Raw genomic sequence first — 12,271 nt, forward strand, 5'->3', positions numbered from 1 at the left:
CCGTTCTTTGGGTATCAATAAAACATTTCATTGTTCTCTTTTAAAACGGGCGATTAGTAATCCTTCTTCCAGTGGAAGACCTTCCCCTCTTCTGATACGTGGCCAGAGGGAGTTTGTTGTTGAAAGGATTCTTGACTCCAAGGTGGTTCGGGGTCGGCTGTCATTTTTGGTGCACTGGAAGGGGTATGGCCCAGAGGAGCGGTCGTGGGTGCGCAGTTGTGATCTTCATGCCCCCAGACTGATACGCTCTTTCTTCTCGCAGTTCCCCGATAAACCCGGTGGTAGGGGTTCTTTGACCCCTCGTCAGAGGGGGGGTACTGTTAGGGTCTCCTGCCCTGCGCTGCCACGTCGTCATGGCAACCGGGAGACAAGTGCTAGCGGAGTAACCTGAGCGCAGCTGATACTCCGGTTCGGGTCTTTTGCTGTGCAGTGGTTATAGGCTCTGTGCACGGCAGGGGATCCGGTGCTGGTTTTTGTGCTCACAGTCTGTGAGGTCTGAGTGGGGCGTGGACAGCACCTGCTTTATAAGGCCTCTGCTCAGGTTAAGCAGATGCTGCTGAATCTTTGTTGGTTAGTCAGTTCCTGAAAGTTAGCCAGTACTGTGTAGCTTTGTATTTGTTTGTTGCTTACTGCAAATAGGCCTGGGGATTTGGTATTACACTCTGCCAATCCAGACCTAGCAGTAAGACTGGAATCAGTCGTTTAGCTTGCTGGGGTTCTGTTACTACTCTGTGAACTTAGCAAGTTTGCGGCTGTATTCTAAGACTTGCCTGTCTAATCCTGTCTCACTGTGCTAGGTGTCAAGGGTCAGTTTAGTGGCAGTAAGATGAACCTGTGCACTGCAAGTGAGAATTAGGATTGTGGAGACTCTCCTTGTGTCTATCATTCCATCTCTGACCAAGGAGTTTACTGCCACACCCGTTGGTAACCCTTTAGGGTTTTGCTGTTGCCCTTAGCAACAGCATTTCGGGTTCTCTACGTATTAAAACACAACATTTTGCTTTTCTCATCTGAGCATTACTAATACAAGGGAGACACCCAGTTCCTTAGCCTCTGGGCTTCTCTGTTCACTTTGTGTGTATTTTGTTACCCTATCACCTTCTGTGTACGTAATGTCATATTCCCCAGTCTGTCTGTGAGTCCATTTGTTTTGCATACCTATCCGTTCAGACACCAGTACATTCATGAAGGCACTGGTGTGCATAACAATTCTTTGGCATCCATATTAATTCGTACTTTGAATCCAGGTCGGTGCAGGATCAAAAAACCTCCCTTTTTTTTATAGACAAAACATACAAAGTGCAATGAAATTAAAGGTGATTTTAAGATTAAAATGTGTGTCCACGTGTTTTTATTCTAATGTCCAGGTATATGTGATTTTGTTATTCCACAATTGAGTCAATATTCATTTATATGTTTAGTCGTCATAAAATTTCTGAAGGCGTCATTAAATAATATAAATATTAGTCTTGGTAGTACCCTAAACATGAATTCAGTATGAGCTGTTTGGATTCAACTCAAATGTGACAAGCTAATTATTGCAATATCTAATTATGGTAAATATATATTTAGAGCTGTAAACCCAATTTTAATGTACAATACACTCAGAGGGGATAGGTTTCATCCTCATTTATTCATATTTGATCAGATGTACAGCACTTTAGTGTAGTGTTCAGATATTCACACAATTGTTGTTCCTTTAAGGAGTATTCATCGCAATATCTGATTAGGTTGAATATATAGGTGTTACTATAAATTAAATTTTAATACACATTACACCTTGAGGGGATAACATATCTCCCTCAGTTATTGATGTCTGATCAGGTATATAAAACTGTATTATAATGCTCAGGTGTTGATACTATTGTTGTCCCTTTAAGGAAAGCACCTTTATTCATAAGGACTGGTGATACCCTCCCAAATGTCCAATTTACTCCCTTTTCATATTAGATATATGGTAATCATTTGTGGTAATGAGGTGTTCACAATGTTATTATCCTTAGAGGAAAAAGTATCCTCATTATTAAGGATTAGTAACACCTCTCTGAATATCAGTGTATGTTCAAACCGTTTGATTATATCTCGTTCAGCCCTGACGAAGCTGTCAGAGTAACGGCGGAACACGCGTGTGGGCAGCGCGTCTCCACGTGTTTCAATGTCTTTGTTATGATAAATGTTTAGTCAGTTCATCAGCTACATGTGTAGTAAAAGTTACTATCATTAGTATGAGGCAGTGGATAGATGAATACTAATATTGAATTACAGAAAGTTATATCCCTGCTCATTAGATAGCAGCACAATAAATTAACAAATAATGTAGCTTTAGATGTCAGAATCTCTGAAATCATATAGGAAGTAAAAGGCATTATTTTAAGTTGATTAGGACACACTGTGTCTCTGTGATAAGCTTGGTAGTATTATAGAGCATCTGTGATACAATTGAACAGATGCAACTGCAACAAATGTTTCAAAATGAACTTCTCATCAGCTACTGAATACACAGAGGTATCTGTGATTATGTGGTAGACACGAACACAATAAATACTTCAACTTTAATATTGAAAATTATTTGAGAAATATACCATGACTGTGTGATATACATGAACCACGGCACTAAAATCTTTATTAAAATCACCGCAATTTCTATATATATTAAATAAAGGATTTTTCTTTTGAATAATTATATCAGATGTTTAATGGTGATACGTATTTCATTGGTTATTATTATTGATATTTAAGTAGGTGTTACTAATCCTTAAAAATGGAGGCGTCTTCCTCCTAGGGATAATAATATTTTTAACACCTAAAACATTATAATTGAGTGTTACATACTTAATTATTATTGATATTAAATATCTAAATATGACCAGGAATATCTGCGATTATATTTCACATATCTAGATAAATAATTAGAACTAATTGCGATGGTGTCACCAGTCCTTAATAATTAAGGTGGTTTCCTTTTAATGACATAATAGTGTGAATACCTGACTGTTATATATTTGATTACATACAAACAACTGAGGGAGATATATGTCCCCCCACAATTTATTGTACATTTTACTAAAAGAAATATAACAACGGATCTCCCTTTTCAATGATCAGTTTGGACGTTTGATGTTGAGATATAATCTAACGGTTTGACCATACACTGATATTCAGAGAGGTGTTACTAATCCTTAATAATGAGGATACTTTTTCCTCTAGGGAAAATAACATTGTGAACACCTCATTACCACTAATGATTACCATATGTCTAATATGAAAAGGGAGTAAATTGGACATTTGGGAGGGTATCACCAGTCCTTATGAATAAAGGTGCTTTCCTTAAAGGGACAACAATAGTGTGAACACCTGAGCATTATAATAAAGTTTTATATACCTGATCAGACATCAATAACTGAGGGAGATACGTTATCCCCTCAGGGTATAATGTGTATTAAAATTTAATTTATAGTATCACCTATATATTCGACCTAATCAGATATTGCGACGAATACTCCTTAAAGGAACAACAATTGTGTGAATATCTGAACACTACACTAAAGTGCCATACATCTGATCAAATATGAATAAATTAAGGAGACACCTATCCCCTCTGAGTGTATTGTACATTAAAATTGGGGTTACAGCTCTACATATATATTTACCTTAATCAGATATTGCGATAATTAGCTTGTCACATTTGAGTGGAATCCAAACAGCTCATACTGAATTCATGTTTAGGGTACTACCAAGACTAATATCTATATTATTTAATGCCACCTTCAGAAATTTTATGACGACTAAACATATAAATGAATATTGACTCAATTGTGGAATAACAAAATCACATATACCTGTACATTAGAATAAAAACACGTGGACACACATTTTAATCTTAAAAACACCTTTAATTTCATTGCACTTTGTATGTTTTGTCTATGTCAGATTTTTAACCTTTATGTTTCGCTTATACTCTTGGTCATGTGTAATTATTGTACACCAATTTTAAACAAACATTAATAAAAGTTACATTTTATTGAAATATGGGCAGATGGGATAACCTTATCTAGTCTCCCCCATGTGCACTGACAATACAGCCATTTTCATCTTTTTGTTCTTGTATCCTCCCCCTTCTAGTCTGGACACTTTACATCAAGGCTTCTTAAACCAGCATCTTAAGTCCACCTTTGATCCTGTCTCCACCAATGCCTCCATTAAGTCCTTTTCCAGGCTGTTGTATGACTCTGTCCACAGGTACAATAATGCTATGGCTACAGCTTCTGTGCACAGCAATATGTCCAAGGCAGAATGGACGGCTCTAAAGCAGCTAGGAAACTATAAGGACATAGTTATTCACCCTGCGGACAAGGGGGAGGGGTGGTGATCCTTGATTTGAAGTATTACATCAATGAGATACAGAACCAATTGGCTGACACAGCTGTTTATGAGGAATTACCTCGAGACCCGTCTCTGGAATTTCAAAAAGCACTAAAAAGCACTCTAGATGCAGCCAGAGAGAGTGGCAAGTTGACACCAAAATTGCATAAGTACTTATACAGGAACACCTTTTGGTAACTTTATTTTTTACAGTTCCAAAATTACATAAGAGTTTACATTCCCCACCAGGCAGGCCCATCATTACCGCAAGGGAATCCATTTTTCAACCAGTGTCAATTTTTTTAGACAGCATTTTGCAGCCAATGATTTTGAAGCACAAGCACTTTATTAAGGACACTACCAGCTTCCTTAACCATTTGAGTAAGGTTCAATGTGTACCGACTGATACCTTAGTCTGTGTAGTAGACGTTGTGATTCTCTACACGAATATACCGCACGAGGCAGGTTTGAGTGCTATGGAGATTTTTCTGAAGAAAGCAGGAATGGAGGCATTGGATATTCCACTATTTATGGACCTTCTTCGGATGACCTTGGAAAAAACTTTTTTCTGTTTAATGGTAAATTTGATCTAAACGGTAAATAACGTTTAGACCAAAGTCCATCCGCTGGGGTGTCATCCACAGAGGCTCTCTTGAGCATCCAATTATAGAAACCAGAAAATGGAGCACTCACCAGTCTTAGTCCTTAAGTATGCACCAAATTTATTTTACTGACAGCGTAATTCAACTGCACCTTGCAGCATAATAAAGGTATCTCAAACGTTTTCGGTCCGACACAGACCATCATCAGGAGAATATTAACAGGTATAACGAAAGCTGTCTCATCCAAAACCCCAAATCATCAGCTGCGATCACTTTGAGTGAAATAGAATTTGCTTTCTTCTGCCTCTGAGTGCCGCTTCTTTTGTTTGCTGTGTATATATATATATATATATATACATAAAGAGGTATTATATAATTCATGCTTAGAGTTATGAGAAAGACAATATGTGTCACAATAGAGGGGTGTAACCCTATAACCAGAAGTTATAGTTAAATATTCATGTTGTTGCAGCATATAAGGGGTTAAGAAAGGTGCTGTGTGCAGCAGGTGAAGCAAGGGAGTGACAGTTGTTACCACATACCACTGGAGGAGAGTCTATAAAAAGCGCACTCCACCGGCAGGGAGTGACAGTTGTTACCGGTTCCCTGGTCAGAGTGCAGACCTTGGTTCCCAAAGTCACTGAGGTAGAGAGCTGGCAGAAATCCCTGCAGTGATGACAGAGACTCAGGGATGTAGCTAGCATAAGACAGGAGTGGGAGAGGTGGAGCACAGCGGAGGAAAGTGACAGGTGCTGTAGCGATGCATATAGACTTGCCCTTGCTCCCGGGTGTGAGGAGAGAGGCGCCTCTGGATCCATGATAGCAGCAGTTAGAAAGGCTCTGTACTGATTCCTATGCAGCTGTGACAGAGCTGTATGTGAGGTGTGTAGGGGGCAGAACCGGACCACTCAGCCAGTAGGAGAGGTGCAGGAAGAGTCGGGGGAGTATCCTAAGGCTAGGAAGAATTCACAGGAGGTGAAAGTGAATTAATTTGACCCCACATCACACACCCACAGTTGCTTGTGTCTTACAGCTCATCAATTGGGGTAGTATCCCGTGCTGTCTGCGTTGCTGCAATCCCTAATACTCGCATACCCCACACCAGGCATGTTATAATACTCTGCAGACTAAAGGGAGATAATTTATTCTAAACCTAAAACAGCAGCAGGTGGAGTAAGTGATTATTCAAGCAGGCTGCAACATTGTATACCGGCAGGGAAACAATGCTTCTTTACTGCATGTAGTGTAACCCCTTGTATGTTCTTGGTGTGAAACTGTTTCATGCCTTCATCTATTCAACCTGCCACATATGTACTGAAGCTGCAAAAAGTGAAATATTTATATATGTGCGTATGAAAGGACAAGACACAGCTCAGAAGTACAGAAAAGGGATTGTAGCGGACTAGGGTTAGAGGTATTTATACTTACTGTACTAACTGTTGTCGTGAACTTATAAGTACAAGAGGAGCAGTAAGAGCTTGAAGCTGTGGATAGAGAGAATATGTTAATTCAACATGATTAAAGACACTATATACACAGGAAGAGACACCTGGGGTGCAGATTGCATAAGCCTTATATTTATTTATAGCAAATGCTCAGCATTGGTAGCCAGTTATACAGCGTTAACGGGACTAATAGACTTATCTGACTGTCAGCCATTACTGGAGTGGCTGAATATCTACTCGTTGACTAAAGGAGTGTCTAGTGATCAGTTTAGAAGGAACTAAAAGCGATGCAGTATTGGATTCCCAACACAGAGCCGCAAAGGGAGTGTGAGAGATTTGCCTAAACCCCAGTTACAACAGGAAAGGTCTACAATACATGACAAGATTACACAGAGGCAGACACTAATATACAATTCTAATAGGAATTCTCCGGAAAGGGGATATAACTACATTTATCTAAGGTGTATTTTCATTACATTACATTACAGTTGACGGAAAAAAACCTATGGACCCCAATAGTGCACTACAAAGCTAAAGAGTACCCGGGTCACTCTAATTTTTGAAACTGATGTGGTTACAGAGGTATTTTTGTATTGCATGCATTTTTATGTATAGGTATATTATCCAAGGGTTAGCAAGGGGATATATATATATATATATATATATATATATATATATATGATATATTTATATTGTACATGATAGTTATATGACCTTGATACATTAAATCTGTTCTACTTACCATTCATTTGGTTTGTCTGGAAATCGATCCAAGGAGTCTGAAAGAAGAGCAGGTATATAACTCATAAGGGCAACACTGTACATCTTTATATGCAGTTACCAAACATTACAGGCTGTACATCTTTATATGCAGTTTGTGAACCTTACAGGCTTTCCCAAGCAAGCCAAGAAGTTATATTCAGCTTGGGTGGAGGCACGTTACCTATAACTGTAATTTCCCCATCACTAGGTATCTATCACACAGAAAGGGGGTTTACAAAGTGGAGGCACTGCTGAGATCTGGGATCCAGCGCTTATAAGGTTTTGGGAATTAACAATTGATGTTTTCTTTTATAGTTAAGAACCATGGAAGTGCCCATTGGGGAAGAGATTTATACATGGTGTCAGAGGAAAAAGGTGAATCGCAAGAGGTGTATGGGAGTAGTGGGGGTATTGCAGGTTTCTCATATGAGGAAGTGAGTAGCAAAATTTGCACACTGTATTGCATAACCAGACCCAGGATAGTTGATAAATGGGGAGGAGAAGTTGTAGAACCAGTTGCCCTATTGGTAGAAATGGAGAGGGAGCCAGATGCAAATTTGATCCCATCTATGCTGATGGTGGATGAAGAAATGGGGAGGAAGTGGTGTATCATTTGGCCTAGTAGGAGGGAGGAAGAAGTAACCAATGCTCGCATCTCAGGAACTCCCTCAACTACTTTGGATAAGAGGAATGGAGACACAAATGTAACTGGTGGGCAATTTGAAACAATAGTGGATAGAGTTGTCTCTGAATTAGAAATATGGCATTACGAGGGAAGCTATCAAAAGATTAAGGATATTCTCTGGCATTGTGCCTGTACCTACTGGAGAGGAAACTTTCGAAGCCTGGAAGGAGGCTGCAATACAATAGGCAGAAGAATGGCAGTGTCTTGACCAAATAAAATGCCAGAGAGCGATGGAGAGTTTACGGGGGCTGGCCATGGGGATAGTGCAGGCAGCTAGGCAAAGTAATTCCAATGCTACACTAGAGACATACTTTGATGCTCTGGACTATGTGTATGGCACCCTCGAAGATGTAGGTGACCTCATGTCTAAATTAGATCACACCTTCCATGAACCAGGGAAGAAACTGAGTTCGTATGTGATATGAGTTGATAAGCTGCTATATAAAATTGTCAACAAAGGAGGGATTGGTAAGGAAGAGGTATATAAGAGCCATATGAAGCAGCTACTATGAGGAGCTCTGACAACGGATACGGTGGCGCAGTAACTGAGGTGTTCTGGTACAAGGGATATCCCTCCAGCATTCAATTAGTTGCTAAAAGAGGTTAAACAGGAGGTGGTGCTAATAGAGATGAGGGATCGGATGACTAAAAATGTCAAGGTGGTGCAATCTACTGTTGAGACCAATGTACTAGAAGACAAGATTTTAAAACTTATGGAGGAGCAAAACAAAAAAATAACAATTTATAGGTAACCAAAGTGCCAACAACTCCCTTCAAAATCCTACACCCAACGCAAGTGGAAGGGGCATGGGAAGGGTAAATAACTTCATGAATCAAGGCTGTTTTAAGTGTGGGATTATGGGTCATAGGGCCTTTGAGTATAATTTTAACCTCAATGTTCCCAGAACTCCAATAGTAATTCTAGCAGAGAAGATACAAGTCAGGGAAATGGACGTGGAAGGCCTGTGGACACCACACAGGTCTCCTAAAAGTTGAGCGCTGCACAATGGGGAGCACTTGGTGGAATGGAGTGTTGCCCAAAAGAGTGATGGGACCTGCCCCAATAATGACTGCCAAGATAAATGGGCATTGCTGCAAGATTCTGATTGACAGTGGTTCTCAAGTTTCGAAAGTGTTTGAGGACTGGTACAGAAGAAACATCCCTGAAGTCCCCATACAGCCACTGCCAGGATTAGTAATATGGGGGCTTAGCATAGAGAAACACCCTTACCTGGGATACACTGAGATAACAATGGAACTGTGTCTGGAAGAAAGGGAAGATATGGAGAGGTTACAAGTGCCCTTGATTGCATTCGTCTGCCCAGAGGTCCCTCAAGGAAGAGGAGCCCCCTTTAATCATCAGGACTAATACCAGAATATACCCCATCCTCATTGAGTAGTTAAAAAATTAAAATGAACCAGCTGACATGCCTTCCTATTCATACTGTGTGCAACCTGGAGGAACCCTAATGGAGACCAACAATAAGTTTGATGTTTGCTTACTGGGATACAAGCTCACCTCTGAGGCGAGAGCTAGTTTAATCAAGGAGTTGGAATGTAGAGAGGAAGTGTTTTCCACTGGAAAGTTGGATCTAGGAACGGCCAAAGGAGTAGAGCATCATATAAGACTCACAGATGACACACCTTTCTGGGAGCATTCACGAAGGATAGCCCCAGACGAGTTTGAAGATGTGAAGAAGCATTTGAAGGGACTATTAGAAAATCAGGTACTAATAGAGTCTAAGAGCCCCTATGCCTCCCCAATTGTCATCGCACGGAAGAATAATGGGAATATCAGGATGTGCATAAACTGTAGAACCTTGAACCAAAGGAAGTAACTGACCAATATACTGTGCCTCAGATAGATGAGGCCTTAGAGATTGCCTACATGGGAGCATTCTGTTCTCAGTTTTGGATTTAAGAAACGGGTACTACCAGATACCAATGTGCCCGAGGACAGAGAGAAGACTACTTTTATATGTCCATTGGTATTTTATGAGTTTCTTCAAATGCCACAGGGGTGAAAGGGGCTCCTGCAACTTTCCAGTGGAGAAGATCATCAACGATATGAACACTATGAGGTGATAGTTTACTTGGACGATATAATTGTCTTCGGAGCTACTGTGGAGGAACATAACTATTGCCTCATAAAAGTTTTAGAGAGGATGATTGAAGGTGGCCTGAAGCTATCACTGGATAAATGTCACTTGTGTCAATTATGTGTCAAGTATTTGGGACACATTGTTAGCAAGGATGGAGTGGACACAGACCCTGACAAGGTGAAGGCAATGACGAAATGGCCACGTCCCACCAAGTTGAAAGAATTTAGATTGTTCCTGGGCTTCTGTGGATATTATTGCAGATTCGTCCCAAACTATTCTGCCCTCACCAACCCATTAACTGATCTCACAAATGGATACCCTGCTATACATGGGAGGAATAAATAATGAGTATAACTGACAGAGAAACTCTATAAGCCCACTGAACCATTTGGAGAAAGGTGGACACCCGAATGTGAGGAGGCCTTCATATCTCTGAAAGAAAGTTTAAGCAATGCCCCGGTTTTGGCATATGCCGATCCAATCCTACCATACGTCCTACACATCGATGCATCCATAGAAGTGCTTGGAGGTGTGTTATATCAAAAACACCAAAATGGGCTGAAACTGGTGTTGTTTTCTAGCAGGTAGTGATAGTGAAAGGCGATATCTTACGCACAAAATAAAATTCTTATCCTTGAAGTGGTGCATAGTGGACAAATTCCAGGATTATATATACGGGGTTAAATTCGAAGTGCATACAGACAACAACCCACTCACTTTATGTGCACACTACTGCGAAACTATATGCGACCAGGCACCGCTGCTTTGCAGCACTGGTCCTGTATGAATTCACTTTGAAGTACCGACCAGGAGTGAGCAAAATCGATGCAAATTCTCTCTCTAGGATTCCAGGACAGGAAGTGGAGGTACCGACCGGAGAGATTCAGGGAATGTGTCGAACCCTGCAGGTGAATGCCACTACGAATGGTGCACTAGTAAGTGTGCTGGGAGTAACAACTGAAGCGCTACCACTCTCTTATTGCTGGGTCAGTTTGATGGAGATGGAAGACTTACCCAAGTTAAAGGAACATCAAATCAGACAGGATCAACTTAGAGATCCAGGTATTGGACAAGTGATACCGGGAACGGTAAGATGGAAAAATACCCCAACTGAGCCTGAGCTGATAGAAGACATTGGACTTCTGAATTGACAGAAAAAAAAAATCTAATTATGAGAGGATTTTTACACAGATGTACCAAATAATATATCAATTATTACTACCAAAGAAACATTGCCTGAGATTTGTGCAATCCCTGCATGATAAGCATGGGCATTTAGGGTTTGAAAAAACCTTAAAACTTGTGACTGATTGGTTCTACTGGCCGAGGATGAAGAACGAGATAGAGAAGTACTGCAATAACTGTGGAAATTGTGTTGTAAGGAAAACATTGCCTGCAAAAGTAGCCCCATTGGTGAATTTCAAGAGTAATGGACCCATGGACTTAGTGTGCATGGACTTCTTAACATTGGAGGTAGACGCAGGGAAGAAGTGCCATATTTTAGTAGTGGCAGATTACTTTACCAGATATGCGCAGGCGTATATAACACCTAACCAGAAGGCAGCCACAGTTGCAAACACTCTGTGGGACAAATTCTTCGTCCATTATGGACTCCCAAAAAGGTTGTATTCAGACCAGGGTAGAGAGTTTGAGGTTAAATTGATTAAAGAACTCTGTGTAAGCTGTGGGATTTCAAAGTCAAGAACTATGCCCTACCATCCTCAGGGTGACCCGCAGCCTGAGCGGTTTAATAGAACGCTGCTGAATATGCTAGGAACTTTAAATCCTTTGAGTAAGATCCACTGGAAGAGGCATGTTAACAAACTAGTGTATGCTTACAATTGCACTCAATGTGAAGCTATGGGATATTTGTATACATGTTTGGGACGGAGGCCAAACTCCCAATAGATGTGAGCATGGGTGTTTCCTCTGGAGAGAGCTCTTATTCCTCTCATCTAAAGTATGTAAGTGGAAACTTAATGCGCTCTCTTATATATGTATATATGTGAGACTCTGACAGTGCCAGATACACTGGTTGTGAGCTGCCTTTAATTCACAGACATCAGAGAATCAGAAAAATTGTACATGTGGCTGGGATCAACAGCACTGATAGGTGGCAGGGCTCCTCTATTAGTCTGTACAGCACACACAAGGTCGGCTCTGCCTACCTAAGGTAAGGGGCAAGTCCCTCTGGTAGTGGGGCCCACCCTGCTCCCTGCATTGGACCATAAATGAAAAAAAAATGCTCAAAACCTTGTGTATGGGGGAGTTGCATCCAGGGGATGACTCATTGCTAATCTGGCCAGCAGTGGC

General features: G+C 40.7%; 1 pseudogene; it reads left to right on the plus strand.

The window, feature by feature from the left end:
* Window positions 1-12,271, plus strand: part of LOC134934280 (zinc finger protein 567-like) — a 72,483-nt pseudogene that overhangs the window by 36,008 nt on the left and 24,204 nt on the right.

Source organism: Pseudophryne corroboree, chromosome 6, assembly GCF_028390025.1.
Source record: "Pseudophryne corroboree isolate aPseCor3 chromosome 6, aPseCor3.hap2, whole genome shotgun sequence".
NCBI lineage: Eukaryota > Metazoa > Chordata > Amphibia > Anura > Myobatrachidae > Pseudophryne > Pseudophryne corroboree.